The sequence below is a fragment of the Corvus cornix genome, chromosome 7 (genome assembly GCF_000738735.6).
Source record: "Corvus cornix cornix isolate S_Up_H32 chromosome 7, ASM73873v5, whole genome shotgun sequence".
NCBI classification, from domain to species: domain Eukaryota; kingdom Metazoa; phylum Chordata; class Aves; order Passeriformes; family Corvidae; genus Corvus; species Corvus cornix.
This window is the reverse complement of record NC_046337.1, coordinates 25,886,719-25,901,845: the sequence shown is the minus strand read 5'-3', so window position 1 is coordinate 25,901,845 and position 15,127 is coordinate 25,886,719. Positions and strand designations below refer to the sequence as shown.

Here is a 15,127-nt window from a genome sequence, read left to right as displayed (position 1 = left end):
TTTGAAACTTTATGAAGCAAGGAGACAATGGAGGTTACTGGGCGCTTGTTTGGTAAGCAATTTCTCTTTGTTCTTCAGTAATGTCACAAATGGATTTGTAAAAAATGTCAGGTTTTCTTGTATTTTCACAGTAAATATTTTCACAGTAAGTAAAGGATTTTAAATGAAGTGCCTCTTCACATTAATATCCATCTCAGTCCTTATTAAAAGGGTCTAAAAATGAGAAGTGAGAATAAAAATGCATATTTTTAACTGACCCAACCCTTTTCTTTTTCAGAATTAACCAAATAGCAATATTTGAGTTTTGAAACTGTTGTCTGAACACAGGCAAAATGTTATAGGAAAATCTAAAAATTCCCAGGGACAAAAAGCCTGTTTCCTCTCCTACCCAACACTGAGTGCTACACAGTGCAAATAGGAACTTTCACAGATCTGCTGCTTCTGGGAATTCTGCCATATATTAAGTAAATAAAATCAGTTTCTCCCATTTTTTTACTCATTTTAACCCTAAACCCCAGCAAAGATAATATTCAAAAACCTGCATTTTGTTCTTTTTTTATGCATTACAAAGGTTAAATTCCATCTGTAATTATTATTGTGAAACACAACTAGAAACAATGGGATTATAAAGATGCAGCTACAAAATTAATTTGGTCTCAGACATCTTTGTGTACCAGTGAGAATAAATGAGTAGCAGAAATACCTCTAAGTTTAGACAGCAGTTTTCAGGACTATCAGTTGAAATATATTTCTGCAGAAAAAAAAATCTGATATTGAGTTATTGAAAGAAACAGAGAACTTCAATATACTGGTTTTAGGTTCCCTATTCAGGGAAAGAAGTGGGTCTTACCAAGTCCAGTTCTCATAGTCTCAAGCTAGGATTTCCCCAGCAAGTCTGAAAAAATATTCATCACTCCAAAGCCCACATGGAACTGGGACTAGAGTTAATTCTCCTACAGCCTTACAACTCAAAGGGAAAAAGCATTATTCACAACTTCATGCTGGCTCATTTCAAGCTCACACCTGTTCAGACCCAGGAACACTCTGGGGGCCTCATCCAGTACAAGACTTCCATGAAGTTCAGCAAGGTTTGACTGCAGAATTTTGCCACAATGTTTGTATTTCTGTGGCTTAAGACCAATCCATATCTCTTTAAAACATCTGTTGTTATTTATTTCAGGAAGACCAACAGGCTCCAGGATGTTATCCACTATCTTGAAATGACTGTTGCTTATTTAAGTTCCCCCAACCCTTCCTTCTGATCACTCTGCTCTGCTTCTCTTGGTATTTCTACTGCATTTTCTGCAATCAGGTCTGATCACTTCTGCAGCTGATCCCTATTTCTTCTGCTTTTGCCATGAAACAGTAAACATTTTTACCCTAAATCTCACTGCTGGCCATGCAAAATGCAGTTTGACCACTGGACTTTTTGTGTTGTCATCTAAATGCACAAACGGTATCTGTGCTAAAGCAAGAGGTCATAAAACCTGAGAGCTGCAGTACTTTATCATCTTCCTTTGTTCTATGTTTGAGAAGTGCTACTGTATATTGACTTTATTAAAGTTTTGTTTTTTCAAGAGACCAACACAATTATTACAAGTCCAAGTTCCAAAATGGACAGATACAGAACTGAAACTGCTGTATCAAAGGTCTGTAATGATCTTTCTTTGCTCAGCCAAATGGATTGTCATCTCTGTTGATTCAATGCAACTCCTCTGTGCCATTCAATATAATTGATCACAAGATGCTTTTATAGAGCATTTGGTTATCCTTGAAATTTGGTACCCAGGGGTCCTGGAAAATGTCCACAGCTTGAGCTGTTTTTCAGTGAATACCTTTCTCTATAGCCAACAGTAGAATTATTCTTTTTCTTATCTTGCTCTTAAAATTCTCCATACACATTCAGAGAAATTCTATTTAAGTCTCACTGTCTCATTCTTGATAGCAACATCCACTTGGTACTTTTAATTAAATCTCATGGCTTCAATTATCTGTATACAGACACTGTATCAATTTAAGTTGCTTTCCAGCTTGGCTTTTTTTCCTCTTCCCTGATGTTTTATTTTGGTTTCACTCTTCTGTTTGGTCAGACTTTGAAACTGGCTCCTTGAGAAAGCTACCAACCACAAATTTTAATTTTTAATTGCTTTTTAAAGCTCATTTTAAGTCAATATTTACAAACAGAGTGAAAACATCATACGTCAGTGCTTAATTTACAAACTTTTCCTTTTTGCTTATAAATCAGCTTAACATTTTATGCAACTAATTTAATTTCATATTTTTATTCCTTCTCTGATCAAGACTAAATACGAAATTTCCTCTAACTTATATTACAGATTTCCAGATCAACCTTTATATTGTAGACTTGGTTTAGGTCTGTAGCTGCTCTGCATGGTGGATATTAAACAGAAACCCATATGTTCATAATTTTCCATTTACTTACATGGAAATTTAAGGATGGAACTGGTCTAAACATGGCTGGACAACCTAAAATGTTAGCCCCTGTAGATGAGAATTTCTCTCTACAGAAATCATTCTCCTGGTTTCAGGCTGACTTGTATTTTCTTAATACAACATGTAAGATTCCTCACAAAGAAATCTGCTTGAGTAAGGAGATCCCAGATTGATCAAGGAGTTTGTTGTTGTCTACCTGGAACACTAGAACTTTCTATGGAGCTTTAATGAGTGTACAAAGTCATTACAATATTACTGCAGTAATTGTGGTATCAAAGCCAACAGACACCAGTGCTATCACAGGCGAACAGCCTCATGAGAGAGAGTGAGTGAACCTTTGACCAGCAAATTTGATCTGTTATAGGCAATTTGTGTCCCAAGGTACGCAGTGAATGGCTGATGTACACAAAATAAACTAAGACTGAGAAAGACAATAAACTGACAGCCAAGATCAACAAATGCTCTTGGTGTCCCATGAAGCCATTAATACAATACTCTGCCAAACATGCTTTTTTCCAGGCGTGGGCTGGTTCAATGTCTTTGAGTGTCTATGTGACCTTGAGAAGAGGAGGCAGATACAGTGATGTGACAAGACTATTCCACTGTAAAGAAGCTCCTTTTAGTCTATGTAGCCCCTAAGCATCTCCTTTCTCCCCTTGCCTAAGGTATTTATAGTATGCAAACACGTAAATCCATCACCTTCTCTCCTAATCTTTTGCTGTTCTTTATAATAGAGACAGAAATAGTTTGTCAAAAAAAGAGACACAGCTTTTTACTTGATATTCTGGAAACTAATATGCAATACTTTCAAAGATTTATGTGCTAGCACATGAGTTCCATAAAAATAAAAGAATAAGGTAACAGGTTAAAATAGCAAAGGTAGAAAATTTTGGGTTTCTACATGTGATGAGTAAATTAAACTCACACACACAGTCTTTACAAATAACAAACACACTTCCCATAGTTACCTATATATTTTAATTTTAGCTCCACCGTAGCCTTTTATTATGGTGTAAATGTATTGTTTCAATAAAGACCTAGAACAAGGAAGACAGAAGCACATATAATACACCTGTAGTCTATTGCTTTGTTCTGCTGGATTGAGGCCTTAACACTCAAGTAAATCTAACTATTCACTTATTCTGAACCTCAATCCTCACTTTTTTTCCCCTGTTCTAGAGGAACTGGCAACTTTTATTTTCTTTCTTTTTTTTTTTCTTCTTTTTAATCTTCTCTAGTGAAAGATCATTTTGTCTGTGCTCCACTTTCAATTCCATACAAGTGCATGGACAGCAGTTTATGGTATAATGTAAGTTTTCCACAGCTAATCTAGGGCCAGTAGTGATCCTTCTTCCCACTATGACAGGAACATCATCTTTCAATTTCTTTAGACTCTAGCCTAAAACCAAAAAAGATTAAACTCATTTTCTCCAATCTGAATATCACCACAAGGCAGAGGAAGCTGGTATTTAAACCAGAATAAATGTTAGGGATGAACTAAATAAATATACTGTTATTGGAATAATTTTGTTAGCATATTTTAGACTGCCTAAAATTTGGTGTGTTTCTAATTAGACCACTAGAACACATATTTTGTAAGAGTGCAGCTTCCTTCCTCCCCTCCAAGATTGCCAGAAACATGTAAGTCTTTGTAAAATACTCGAGTATCTCTAAGACACAGATTTTTAATAGTATTTTCCATGCAGGAGATGCAATAACCCAAAATTTGCTTCATTTCAGCATTGGGGACTAAAGCCAGTTATCCACTCAGAATTAGCAAGCTCGCATTGCCAAATCAGTTTTCCCTGCTCACAGGGTACACCAGACTTCACAGGCAAGTCAACAAATTGCGCAGTGCAGAGAGGAGCAGCACCACAGGATTTAGAGGTTCTCGTAGTGGCCTTACAGAACAGTGTCAGCATTCATACCACACATATGTAAATACAACTTCCACTGTGCAATTACTGAAATTAGCAATCGTCTGACACGTAGGAACAGAGCAGCTGACACCACTGCTATAGGCAGAGAGGGTTCAAAGCAAATCTATACCTAGAAATTTCTCTTCTTATCTTCCCAAGCCATTTCAGCCCAGAGCTCCTGGAGCTCTGCCTGATCCTGCCTACAGCACCCTCCACTGCTGCAGATGACTGATGGTTTGGGAAGCAACAAATGACAACCAAGCTAAAATAGCCTAAACAGGAATTAATTACAAAAGAGATGAGGCAGAGGTCTTCAGGGATGAAGAGGTACATTAACCTATTGCAGCACTTACAATCATAATAATCTGCCATTTTAAAGGGAAGAAATATTTGCTAATTTCTTTTTAAGTAACTAAGTCACTCACTCTCTGGTGTATCTATACACACAGTCACTAGAATTAATCTGCAGCTGTATTGTGAAAATTTTTTCTCAGAAGCAGTGCAGTTTGGTTTTGTGAAATCTTCAACTGCAGCCTGTATCAAACCAAACAGACCAAAAAAATCAATAATTTAAAAATATGTATTGCTAAGAAGATTAAATGAATAACATTAAGCTTCCTTGAGAGTCCTTCCTCGCTGTCTGTTAGGGAAGCTGTCTGTTCGGGAGGCTGAACAATCCAAGAGCATGTGAATGAAAACAAACACTTCCAAACACAGAAGAGGATATGGAAAGTGTCTTTGCAGGGGGCTGGGGGTGGACACAAAAAGGAAAGCTAACTTCTTTGAATTGTTTATTTCCTCAATCTAATTTTAATTAAAACCAGAACATTAGGATGTCTGTTATGCAGAGCTACTGTAATACAGATTTCCACATCAGAGGATAAAAAGCTAAACTCAAAGATGACAGAGGTAGAATGCACAGTGCCTGACTCATTACACACTAGGTTTCTTTGGTTAGAAGGAAAATAGCAAACAACAATTGTGGCCTTCTGCCCAGAAAATAGCTTTACAATTCTATTTACACATTACTACCAACCAATCTGATGATAATCTGGGGCTAGTGTGGGGCCAGGTATTCACTGCTTTCAAATAAAGGGCAATGAATGGCACAGGCATACAGTTCATTACTTCAAACCCAATACTGGAGTTAAATGCTAAAGAGCCATAGCAGACACTTAGTGGCCCATGTATCTTGTACTAAATATACATACAGAATTTTTAACACACAGAGAGGGACAGGTTTTTTCATGTCAGCATTTGGCTAACATTTTATATTTGCCCCAGTCACTTTCTATTCATTCTTTACTGTTTGTTCTCCAGATATTGAGCAAAATAGAGCAAAAGTGGGAAGTTGCAAGAACAGAAAGGGAAAAAGGAGAAGGCCTCTTCATTTTCACCCCTAAGAATTATTCCAAGATCTCTAAAGAGCAAGATCAAATTCTCTCGCATGCACCAGGGCCAAGCCAAGACCCTAGAGATGTCATTTTCACTGAATAAAGGAAGCAAGCAGGGGAAGATTCTTTGAATGTAAATATTTTTGTGAGGGGAGCACTGGATAGCATAATTAACTTCTATGGTAAATGCCAAACCGCATCGTGACCACTGAGAAATCAGAGCAGTTGCTGCTCATGACAAGGCATAGAGTAGAAGCAACCCACACTGAGTGCAGAGCCCAGACTAAGGAACTCTGCTGGGCTTATTACTCAAGACTCTGCATAAGCTGAGTGACAACCAGGACAAGAGAGAGCCCAGGCTGCAGAATAGGGTAGAGAGAGGAGGAGAAAGTAACAAAAGCAGAAACCTGGTGACAAACAAGCGTTGTCCAGGATGAAGGGCTGGAGGTGATAGGAACACCAGTTACCTGCTAAGTTAACAGCTGAATGAGCTGGAACTGCTGGGTAAGGATCAATCCTGCACCTTTGCACTCACATCCGAACCAATGAGGAGAGGTGGAGGAGAATGGGACATGGCCAAATGTGGTGCAGAGCAGGAAGCTGTAAAGAGCTTTTCTCACTGCCGTTGGACAGAGACGGGAAGCAAGAGCTGGGGCAGAAAGGATGTAAAGCCTTACTTCATCATTTATTTAGCCTTGCCAATGCTCATGCACATGGTGGACGTTCTGCAGCAGAGGCAACTCTCAGGGAAGTTGAAAGCTGCATAAAACACTTTCTGCCAGACTTGCTGCAAACGCTGCAGTAGTGTGCTGCCTTCAAAGGCTGTGAGTGCTCGTGGCTGCTCAAAGCAGGTGACCACAGCAGCCAGGTAATACAGACAGGAGCAGGAAGGGAACAGAGTTGGAGCTGGCAGGGGCAGGTGTGAGCACTCAGAACCAGGACACGGCAGTATGAGCCACAGGAGAATAATAATAATCTGGAAGCAACACGAGTCCAAACAGAAAGGGAAGAAATTTCTGTGTGGTCATGTCTTCAGTGTGCTGTGTAGTAAGTCAGCAAATTTTAGACACTGCCCTGCTGAGTGGATTTAAGGTTCATGAAAAGATGGCATCCCATATAGGGCTTCTGTGAAAGGGGGAAGATGCTGCTAGTCTTCAGGACAACAGAGTAAGGACAAAAAGAGGACTAATCTGCAGAGAAAAAAATAATTTGCCCACATTAAGCAAGAATGGGTATGGGGAGGAAAATTAGTTTGAGAAAGTCATATGAAAGCTTACTACTTTTCATTTTCTTAAGAATAAAACTATTTGCCTGCTACACTGTTACAGGAGTAACCAGACTAGTTTTTAAACGCATTTAATTTTTAACAGGTTTAGCTGAACAATGATAATATAAACAGGGAAATGTTGTTATTTTCATTTTTTACAAGCACAGAGGATAACTTTTGTGTAGAAACTACGGCTCAGAGCAGCTGAGTTAACCAGTGATTCCCAAGAAATCAGTAGCAGAGCAGGCATTTGAAACAAAGCCTCTCTCACAGTATATCTCCTAAACATTTGCCTATCTAATCCTAAACCTAAAACTTTTCCTATCTCCTAAACCATCTCTTCTTCATTTTCTTTCAAAAATACTGTGTGGAAAAAAAGAGGGAAGAAAGAGACAGAGTAGTTCAAGGGGTCAGGTTTTTTCTGAAGCTAGCATACTTCATATGCTCTGAAATTGTGACTACCCCAAAAGGAGCTTTGTTCCTTTTATATGTCAGCAAAACAAAAGGTCAGCCTATTGAAATATTGGTCAGGTCTGACTTTCTTCTATTAATAACAAGTAGAGACACATTTTTTAAAGTAATAGTTAAATAAATGACCGCATGTCTGCAATCATTTCGACTTAAAATGTCAACTGGATTTGAGATGCCATGTGTATTTAATCAATGACTCTGCACTCTAATATAAATATTACTTTGGTTTGACTGCGTTGTGTGGCATAGGTCATAATTCAGTGAGATGAGTACATTTAATTTTCTCTACAGATGGCTGTTAATGCCAATACCTATTAAACCAGCACCCACCAGCACCCTGTAGTTAAGGAATCTGTCAGGAGTCCCCTTCTGTATCATTTCTCTGATAATTGTTGTCTATCCCCTAACCCCCCTGTCTACCACGGTCATGTTACAAGAACTACTGATTCAGAAAATCAGCAAAACCCTGTTGTTTCTTTTGGTGTCAAGGTAGAACTTATACTCTGCACTGTATTCCTGAGCAAAACATGTATTTATTGGTTAAAGTACAGCACAGGAAGCCTTAATTCTAATTCTTGTGGGCATGACTCTAAACCCTCTAGGACCTTTAACCATAATGCATCTGTATTATCTACAGAAATACCCAATGCACCACAATTTATATAGAAAACATGGAATTCAAGTTTTATCCTCAGCCAGATTTTAGAGCAAGTAACAGCCAACTCTGGTGAATGACGGATGAACACAGTGCTGCACTGTTCAGTATTCCTCAAGAATACACTTTGCTTTCTAGGACACTTCTCGCAGAACACATTTCTTGGGAGATTAGAGACAGACACTTAGAAGAAATATGCTACCTCCAGAAAACACCTGGAGTTTACTTTTAGCAGTTGTGGCATGCACAGAGGTCAGTATGAAATAGGCAAGTAACCATTTAAGTAGAATTTAATGTATAAAGTTAATCCTCACAGACAGAGCACACTGCCTTTTTTTTTTTTGCTTAGTAATGACTTGAATAATGATATTTCAACTTGAAGTGAACATGCAAGTAGTTCACAAAAAGCATGCTCCTTGAAAACAGTTTGTAATTTCGAGTCCTTTTAAATAGTCAGAGGGAACTTTCTGCTCTGATCTGTTAAGTAAATATAAATCTTGTTATCCAAGTTCAGTAATGAGAGTGAGGGGTCCATTCTTCACTGCACTTGCATACATCTAACGTTAATGAGATTTATGCATGCATATTAAGGGGAGAACAGATGCTTAATTAAACAAATCAGCCTTTAGTAGGCAGTCTGCATGATCATTTTTAGCACAAAACCCCCTTATTTTCTCTGCTTTAGTCTGTCTGTGAATGCAGCCAAGGAGGAATTAATATGGTGGAGAAAAAGAAAAAGCCATACATGTAAAATGAAATGTTTGTTTAGTTTTTTTTGCTTAAGATACTTGAAAAATTTGAAGTAGATTAAATTGACTAGGTATATCCCCTCTCTCATGTTCTTATGCTCTTTAAAGGAAAGTGGAGTTTTATTTACTAATTTACCTAAATGAAAAGTGGGAATTTTATTATGCAAAAGGAAATCAAGGCCTCTAAGTAACTCATCTGCCTCATTAACTGATGCTGTATTTCAGATACACATGATCCATCTCGGATCATTTCGCAATTGAGGACGAAAAATATCTAAAATAACTTTAGCCTAATTAAAACATAATTTAATCTAGTTGTGGGGATTTTTTTATCTGTCCATGTCCATATTGATTTCCAGCATCATACACAGATAAATACATTAAAAAGTTATATACGCCACCCCTCTCAACAAGTCACATCTTTATTATTTGCTCCTTTGTCATATATTGCTACCTTTTCTTCTACAACACTCAACTTCTAAGGGCAACAGAGTAGAAAAAAAAAAATCTCTCCATAAGTTATCACAGTGCCATACTTAATGGAAGTCAATATCTGTATATTATGCTATCTACTCTGCAATACCATTACAGGCTCAACAGTGCTGGTTGTAAAAAGTATCATTCTGAGCACAAGGCCTATAATAGTAGTAATGAAAAAAGGGTCATTTCTGTCTTCCAACTAGAATGAAAAATTAAAATCACTAAGGCACTTAGCTCAAAGGAAAATTGGCAAATTAAAGGGACAAAAAATAAAATATTCATGGCTCATATTGTGAAATGGAAGGTAAATAATTTAAGATGAACTATTATGTGGGAAATCGCACTCTTTCTGAAGAGCAAAAAAGCAAATCTAACTAATACACACATACATATTCCTGCTCCCTGGGCTTGCAGTTATACATATATGTGCACAAATATGCAAATCATGGTTGATGTACAATAGTGCTGGGGGATAGACATTTTCTCACCTATACTAATTTTTAAAATATTTTCTAGTGAAACAGTCAAGTTGACAAGCACCGCTTTATACGAAGAAGGTTGGTTGTTTTTTCTTCCTGAGTCCAGCCTAGAAATGAAGACTGAATGAGAGAGTGCTCTCTCACTGCACTCCAGGTCAGCACAACTCTTTACTCTGAGTCACCAATTACATACTTGCTCTTAGATTTTTATACCACAAAAAAATAATTATGACTTCAGCCTCCTGGTCCCTGCCTGGGGGAGCTACCTATTAAAATGCCATTGGTGTGGCTGCAGTCCATTAGCTATCTTACCTTCATATCCATAAAACTGAAAGGGCTGCCTAGAATTTTTACAATCACTATCTGGAAAAGGTAGAGAGAGCCACAGACTTATGTATACTCCAGCACTGTAACAACTGCTATGGGAGTAGGATACACAACTGCACTGCATGGGAGAGGTCACATTTCCCTGGTGATTTAAAGGTTCAGTCTTCTGCCAACTTAATTTAGAAACAAAAAGCCTACCTTTGTTAGAAGAGAATATTTTGATAGTTTTTCAAAGCATGGCAATTCAATAACTATAGACCACAAATTTAAAATCTGGAGTTCATCACCTAACAAACTGAGGAATAATTTTAAAATTTATTTTATTAACCTCTTGGTTAGATCAGTTTTGAATTCTCGGTCATAAGTGGTAATACATTTTGCATTAATGTTCAGCATCAGGGATTTGTAGTACCCTGCACCAAAGGGTTAATTAACCCTTCCAAACAGCCTCCTCACACAGCTTTTGACAGTTCTAAACAATGACACTACACACTACTTTTTTTCAAAGGCACAAATATGCTGTTTCACTATAGCATTTCTCCTGAAAATACTGAATACCTTCAAAAAAAGGTACAGGGAAGCTCATTTGTGGTCCAGCAGCCTTCTAAGACTCACAGTGCCCTGAAAGAATCAGTCAGCTCAACGTGAGAAAAGGGATGAGCCAAGAATCAAATGTGGCATTGTGAAATCCTGCTGCTCCATTGTATCTGCACAGAACTCAGTATTATTTCTGTTCTGAAAAAGATTCAGTGTAGATGCTAGACACTAGCCTTTTCCTGAGACTGAAGTATACATTTAGTCACAGCTCCAGTAATGAAAGTATTTAATGTAGTCATTTTCTTGATACACAGTATCAATTTACTGTTCTGTCTGTTGTCTAGTGGTGCGTTATTAGCGAATAATGACAGCACGATGTGCCAGAAAACATCAAAAAGTAAAATATAACTCTCCTTGGCCAATGTTACACAAAACCAGTTAAGAGTCAACTTTTGTTTGTCTTTGGACAGCACATACACACCTTCAGAACTAAGGCAGGCAATACGTGCATCCGAAGCAACCAAGGAAACAAAACACTGTGCAGTCAGCACCACAGTGAAACAGTACTTTGGATTATAGAGACTTTAACCAGTGTCATCTGTGTTTCAAACCTTCAGTACATTAACCTACTTTGCCCAAATGTCACAGTTGTTAATATGCTGCAGCCAAGAGTTTCAGTTAATACTGTGTGAAAAAACAGGACTTTTTAAAAAACAATGATTACAAAAATAAAAGCATGATTTCTTGATGGTCTCCCTGAATCACAGTCACCTAAATAAAGCTTCAATCAAGGAAAAGCTTAGCAGGAAAGCAATCATTCTTCTTTTTGCATGTGTAAAAAAAGACCAGGAACTACAAGTAAATAGCAGCTGAGCAACAGATGAGGCACTAAGTGAAATCTGTTAGCAACTGCTAACAGCTTTGCTATTTTCTGTTGTTAAATTAAAAAAAAAAAAGGCAAAAAACCAATGCAGTAGCAATTCCAATATGTTCAAAAATCTCAGATGCAAAAGACTAAAGCTCAACAATTCTTGTACTACAGCTGAATACTTGGATTTGGTTTTAATACCTTGAAATGCTTTGTTATTGATTATAAAGCAGAAACCAGCCAATGCACATGGCCATTATCAAGGCAAAACTTGTTACAGCTGTGTGACCCAGCAAGCATAGCACAAAAATCCCACTGTAGACAAGTGGGACATTTCCAGCAGCTGTTTCAGCCTCAAATTCTACTTTCTTTTGTCCTTTACACCTGACCCCACGTCATTCACCAGAAAACGCATGTGTCTTAACTAGCGCTGAGCTTTCTGGCAAAATCTCTCTTTTTCATTGTCCTTCTGGTCCTGGAGCTTTTGCCACAGATGCTCAATTCCTACTTATCTCAAGCCAATTTTGACATGGGTTCAGCAAGTCTGTTTTTCTGTTTGGATGCATCTCACAGCACAGCAGAACCATGCAGGCACAGCTGAAATAGCTCTGAACAAAGCTGCCCACGAAGTACAAACAGTAGGAACATAGCAGAGCAGGGGTTCCAGCTCCCAGTAGGATCAGTCACATGGCTGCAGTCACCAGACAAGATGAAAAAATTCATGACATCGCCTGGTCCCAGGAATATAATTCCTCTTCTCACTCCTGACACTTGCTTTCATAGCTTCTTTTCCCTTGGCTTTATCTCTCCTGTCAGTCTAACAAGGGCTCTATTTCTTGCTCCTCCTTTTGGTGGTCTAACTCATGGGGGATTCACGGCAAAATCACCACTGTACTTACAAAAGGCACAGATTTCCTTCTCCATTAAGCTTTCTGCTCCACTACAATGTTTACATTTCTAATGCCCTCTATGTGGCAGGTTTCCTTTCCAATTTAAATTCATCATGTGAAAAACTGGGCTCATCTCAGTTTCTAAATACTTCTCTCTACTTCTTTCGTCTAAGATACCAAGAATTAGTAGCCACCTTGCCTGCTGCAGAAGCTCACAACTTTTGTCATCTAAACTTCCCTCTTTCCTTCCACAGATGTTCTACCAATAAAACATGCCAGTTTCATTCCCACAACGTCATAAAAAATCTGGATGCTTCTTTCCTCCCGTGTTGCTGAAATACTTATCATTCAAACCTCCTCCCCATCCCTCCTGACACTTCTCACCCTTCACATCAGTACAAGATTCCAGTTTGAAAAAATACCTTTTGAATCTAATATTTAGTTGGTATTTGACCTGTTCTAAATTCCACTATTAGTTCCCTATTATTTCTTTTAAAAACATTCAGATCAATTGGTTTTGTTCTTCATGTCTCATGCAGCAGTTTCTGTCTGAAAAAATGCCAGCCTGGATTTGCTCACCTTGCCCAGGACCTATGGTCCCAAATTCCTTTGTAAACTCACACTGGTTGCTCTTGTTCAATCTCTGCTTTACAGGTCTGTACCTTTCTTTCCCTTCTATGATGGCTAGGATTCCCTAGGACTCTCACCTTTTCAGGAAGGAATTTTCTTTCAAGTTCTATAAATTCTGGAAAAAATACTGACAAGGATGCAGGACCTCTAAAAATCTCCCAGCTGAGCTGTTAGTTCGTACCTACTCCCCCTTCTCTGTTTATTATAATGTGTAACTTCCATCTTTGCTGTTTTGTAGAGATTTTCAATGGTGTGGGATAGAAATTCCCATTCTGTGCTGCCATACAGATAAATATTATTAATAATTACTGTCAGCTGGGAAGACTATCAATCTAAACCAAAGACAAGCTTATGGAAAGAGCAGATGTATAAACCTCTATACTACCAAAATGTGGAATATATTCTGAAAAAGGGAATCACTACAAATGGTAACCTACTGTTTCCAGGTTTGCATATTGACCATTATCAGTGTTTCTGTCAACTAAAATAGATTGTTTTGGATTCTGATGTCATCCCATGTTCTTTCTGGCTCAGATATCATACCCCTCCTGTGAGACTTTACAATTCAAACTTTGAATCTGCTATGTATCTTTGATACGTGAAACAGTACTTATCCTTTCATCACACATCTGTGCCACTCCCCTCCTCTTTCCTACTCATGCCGAAGAGCTAAAAAGAACGAAAATAGATATAAAGCTTAAGATAGAGTTTTTGATGTCACCTTCCTAATTATTCCGTTTTTGACTACTGTTCCATGTTAAGGCCCATTTCTTTAAACAGTAGGAACACAAAGGCACGTGCAATGCACGGATGTGTGTACACACCTCCTCCGTTCCTGAGGAGCCCCATTTGAAAGCAGACTTGTATAGTCAGGCACCTTCATCTTATGAACACTAACAACTGTTGAAATCATGCAAATCTGGCACACAGGCATGCCTGAATATTTTTTACAATGTCTGCACAGTGTTCAAAAGTTGATAGAACAATTGCTGATACATGGGAGAAAGTCAGCAAAAACCTTCCATGTTAATATAACACAAGTAATTTTACTTTAGACGACATAACAACAGAAAGTTGGCAGAAAGGCAAGTTCATACATTATACGTCCTAATGAAGATCATAATCAGTGAATGATCTTGCAGCTGAATTTCTTAGATTACTAGTTAAATGTATCCTTGTCTAAGCAATGATTGTGGCTTTCATATATGTCTTGTCTACAATACAGCATGACAAGAAACACCAATAGCCTCCTAAAGCTAATGTTAAGTGTTCAGTGGCATAAGTAACCACATGGTCCTTCAGTTTAATCTCCTCCAGGTGACCAAAAAATTTCATCACATACCCTGTATCAAATGCCAAGATCTACTTAAACAGAAACACTTAAATCCTCAATAGACAGAACAGGTACCAGAAGGAAGGGTGATAGCAACCAGAGTGCCTACAGCACCAAAGGTTCCACCAAGAGCAAGGAAACAGCCTGAAGAACTCTGACGACTCCAGCATATACAGAGACACAGAACAAATATCCACAGAAAAGTTCAAACACTTGCATGCTGGGCAGGGAGGACAGTGAGCTTTTGTTCACTGCAGGCAATGGCTGGAGCCACAAAGCTAAGATTTTATCACAGGTAGTGGTTTTCAGCAACTGCAAATGTTAGTAGGCCTTTTACACTAACCCAAGGAATTCTGCTCTCCCCGCAGCTTGTGAAGGAAGCAAATATGCAAGGGAAGAGAAGGTAAAGGTCTGAGTGTGGGAGCAGAACTTGTATTACTCAGAAACACTCCCCACAAATCCTTCCCCATCGATACGTGCTTGTTTTAAGCTTGAAACCTTGAATCTTTTCTGACATATGGGAATGCATTTCAAAGGCACAAAAAGACATTTTGTCTGCCAAATGTCTTCTGCCGCAGTTACAAGTTTGGTGTAAAAGTATAAACTGCTTTCTTTTTCAATAACATAAACATTATTTGAGTCCAAGTGAAATAATTTTTCCACTACTTTATGAG

At 38.2% G+C, this 15,127-nt stretch overlaps 1 protein-coding gene across 6 annotated transcripts in view; it reads right to left on the bottom strand.

Moving 5' to 3' along the window:
- The window catches only part of PARD3B (par-3 family cell polarity regulator beta), a 402,302-nt gene that overhangs the window by 123,348 nt on the left and 263,827 nt on the right, over positions 1-15,127 (bottom strand). The window lies entirely within an intron of this gene.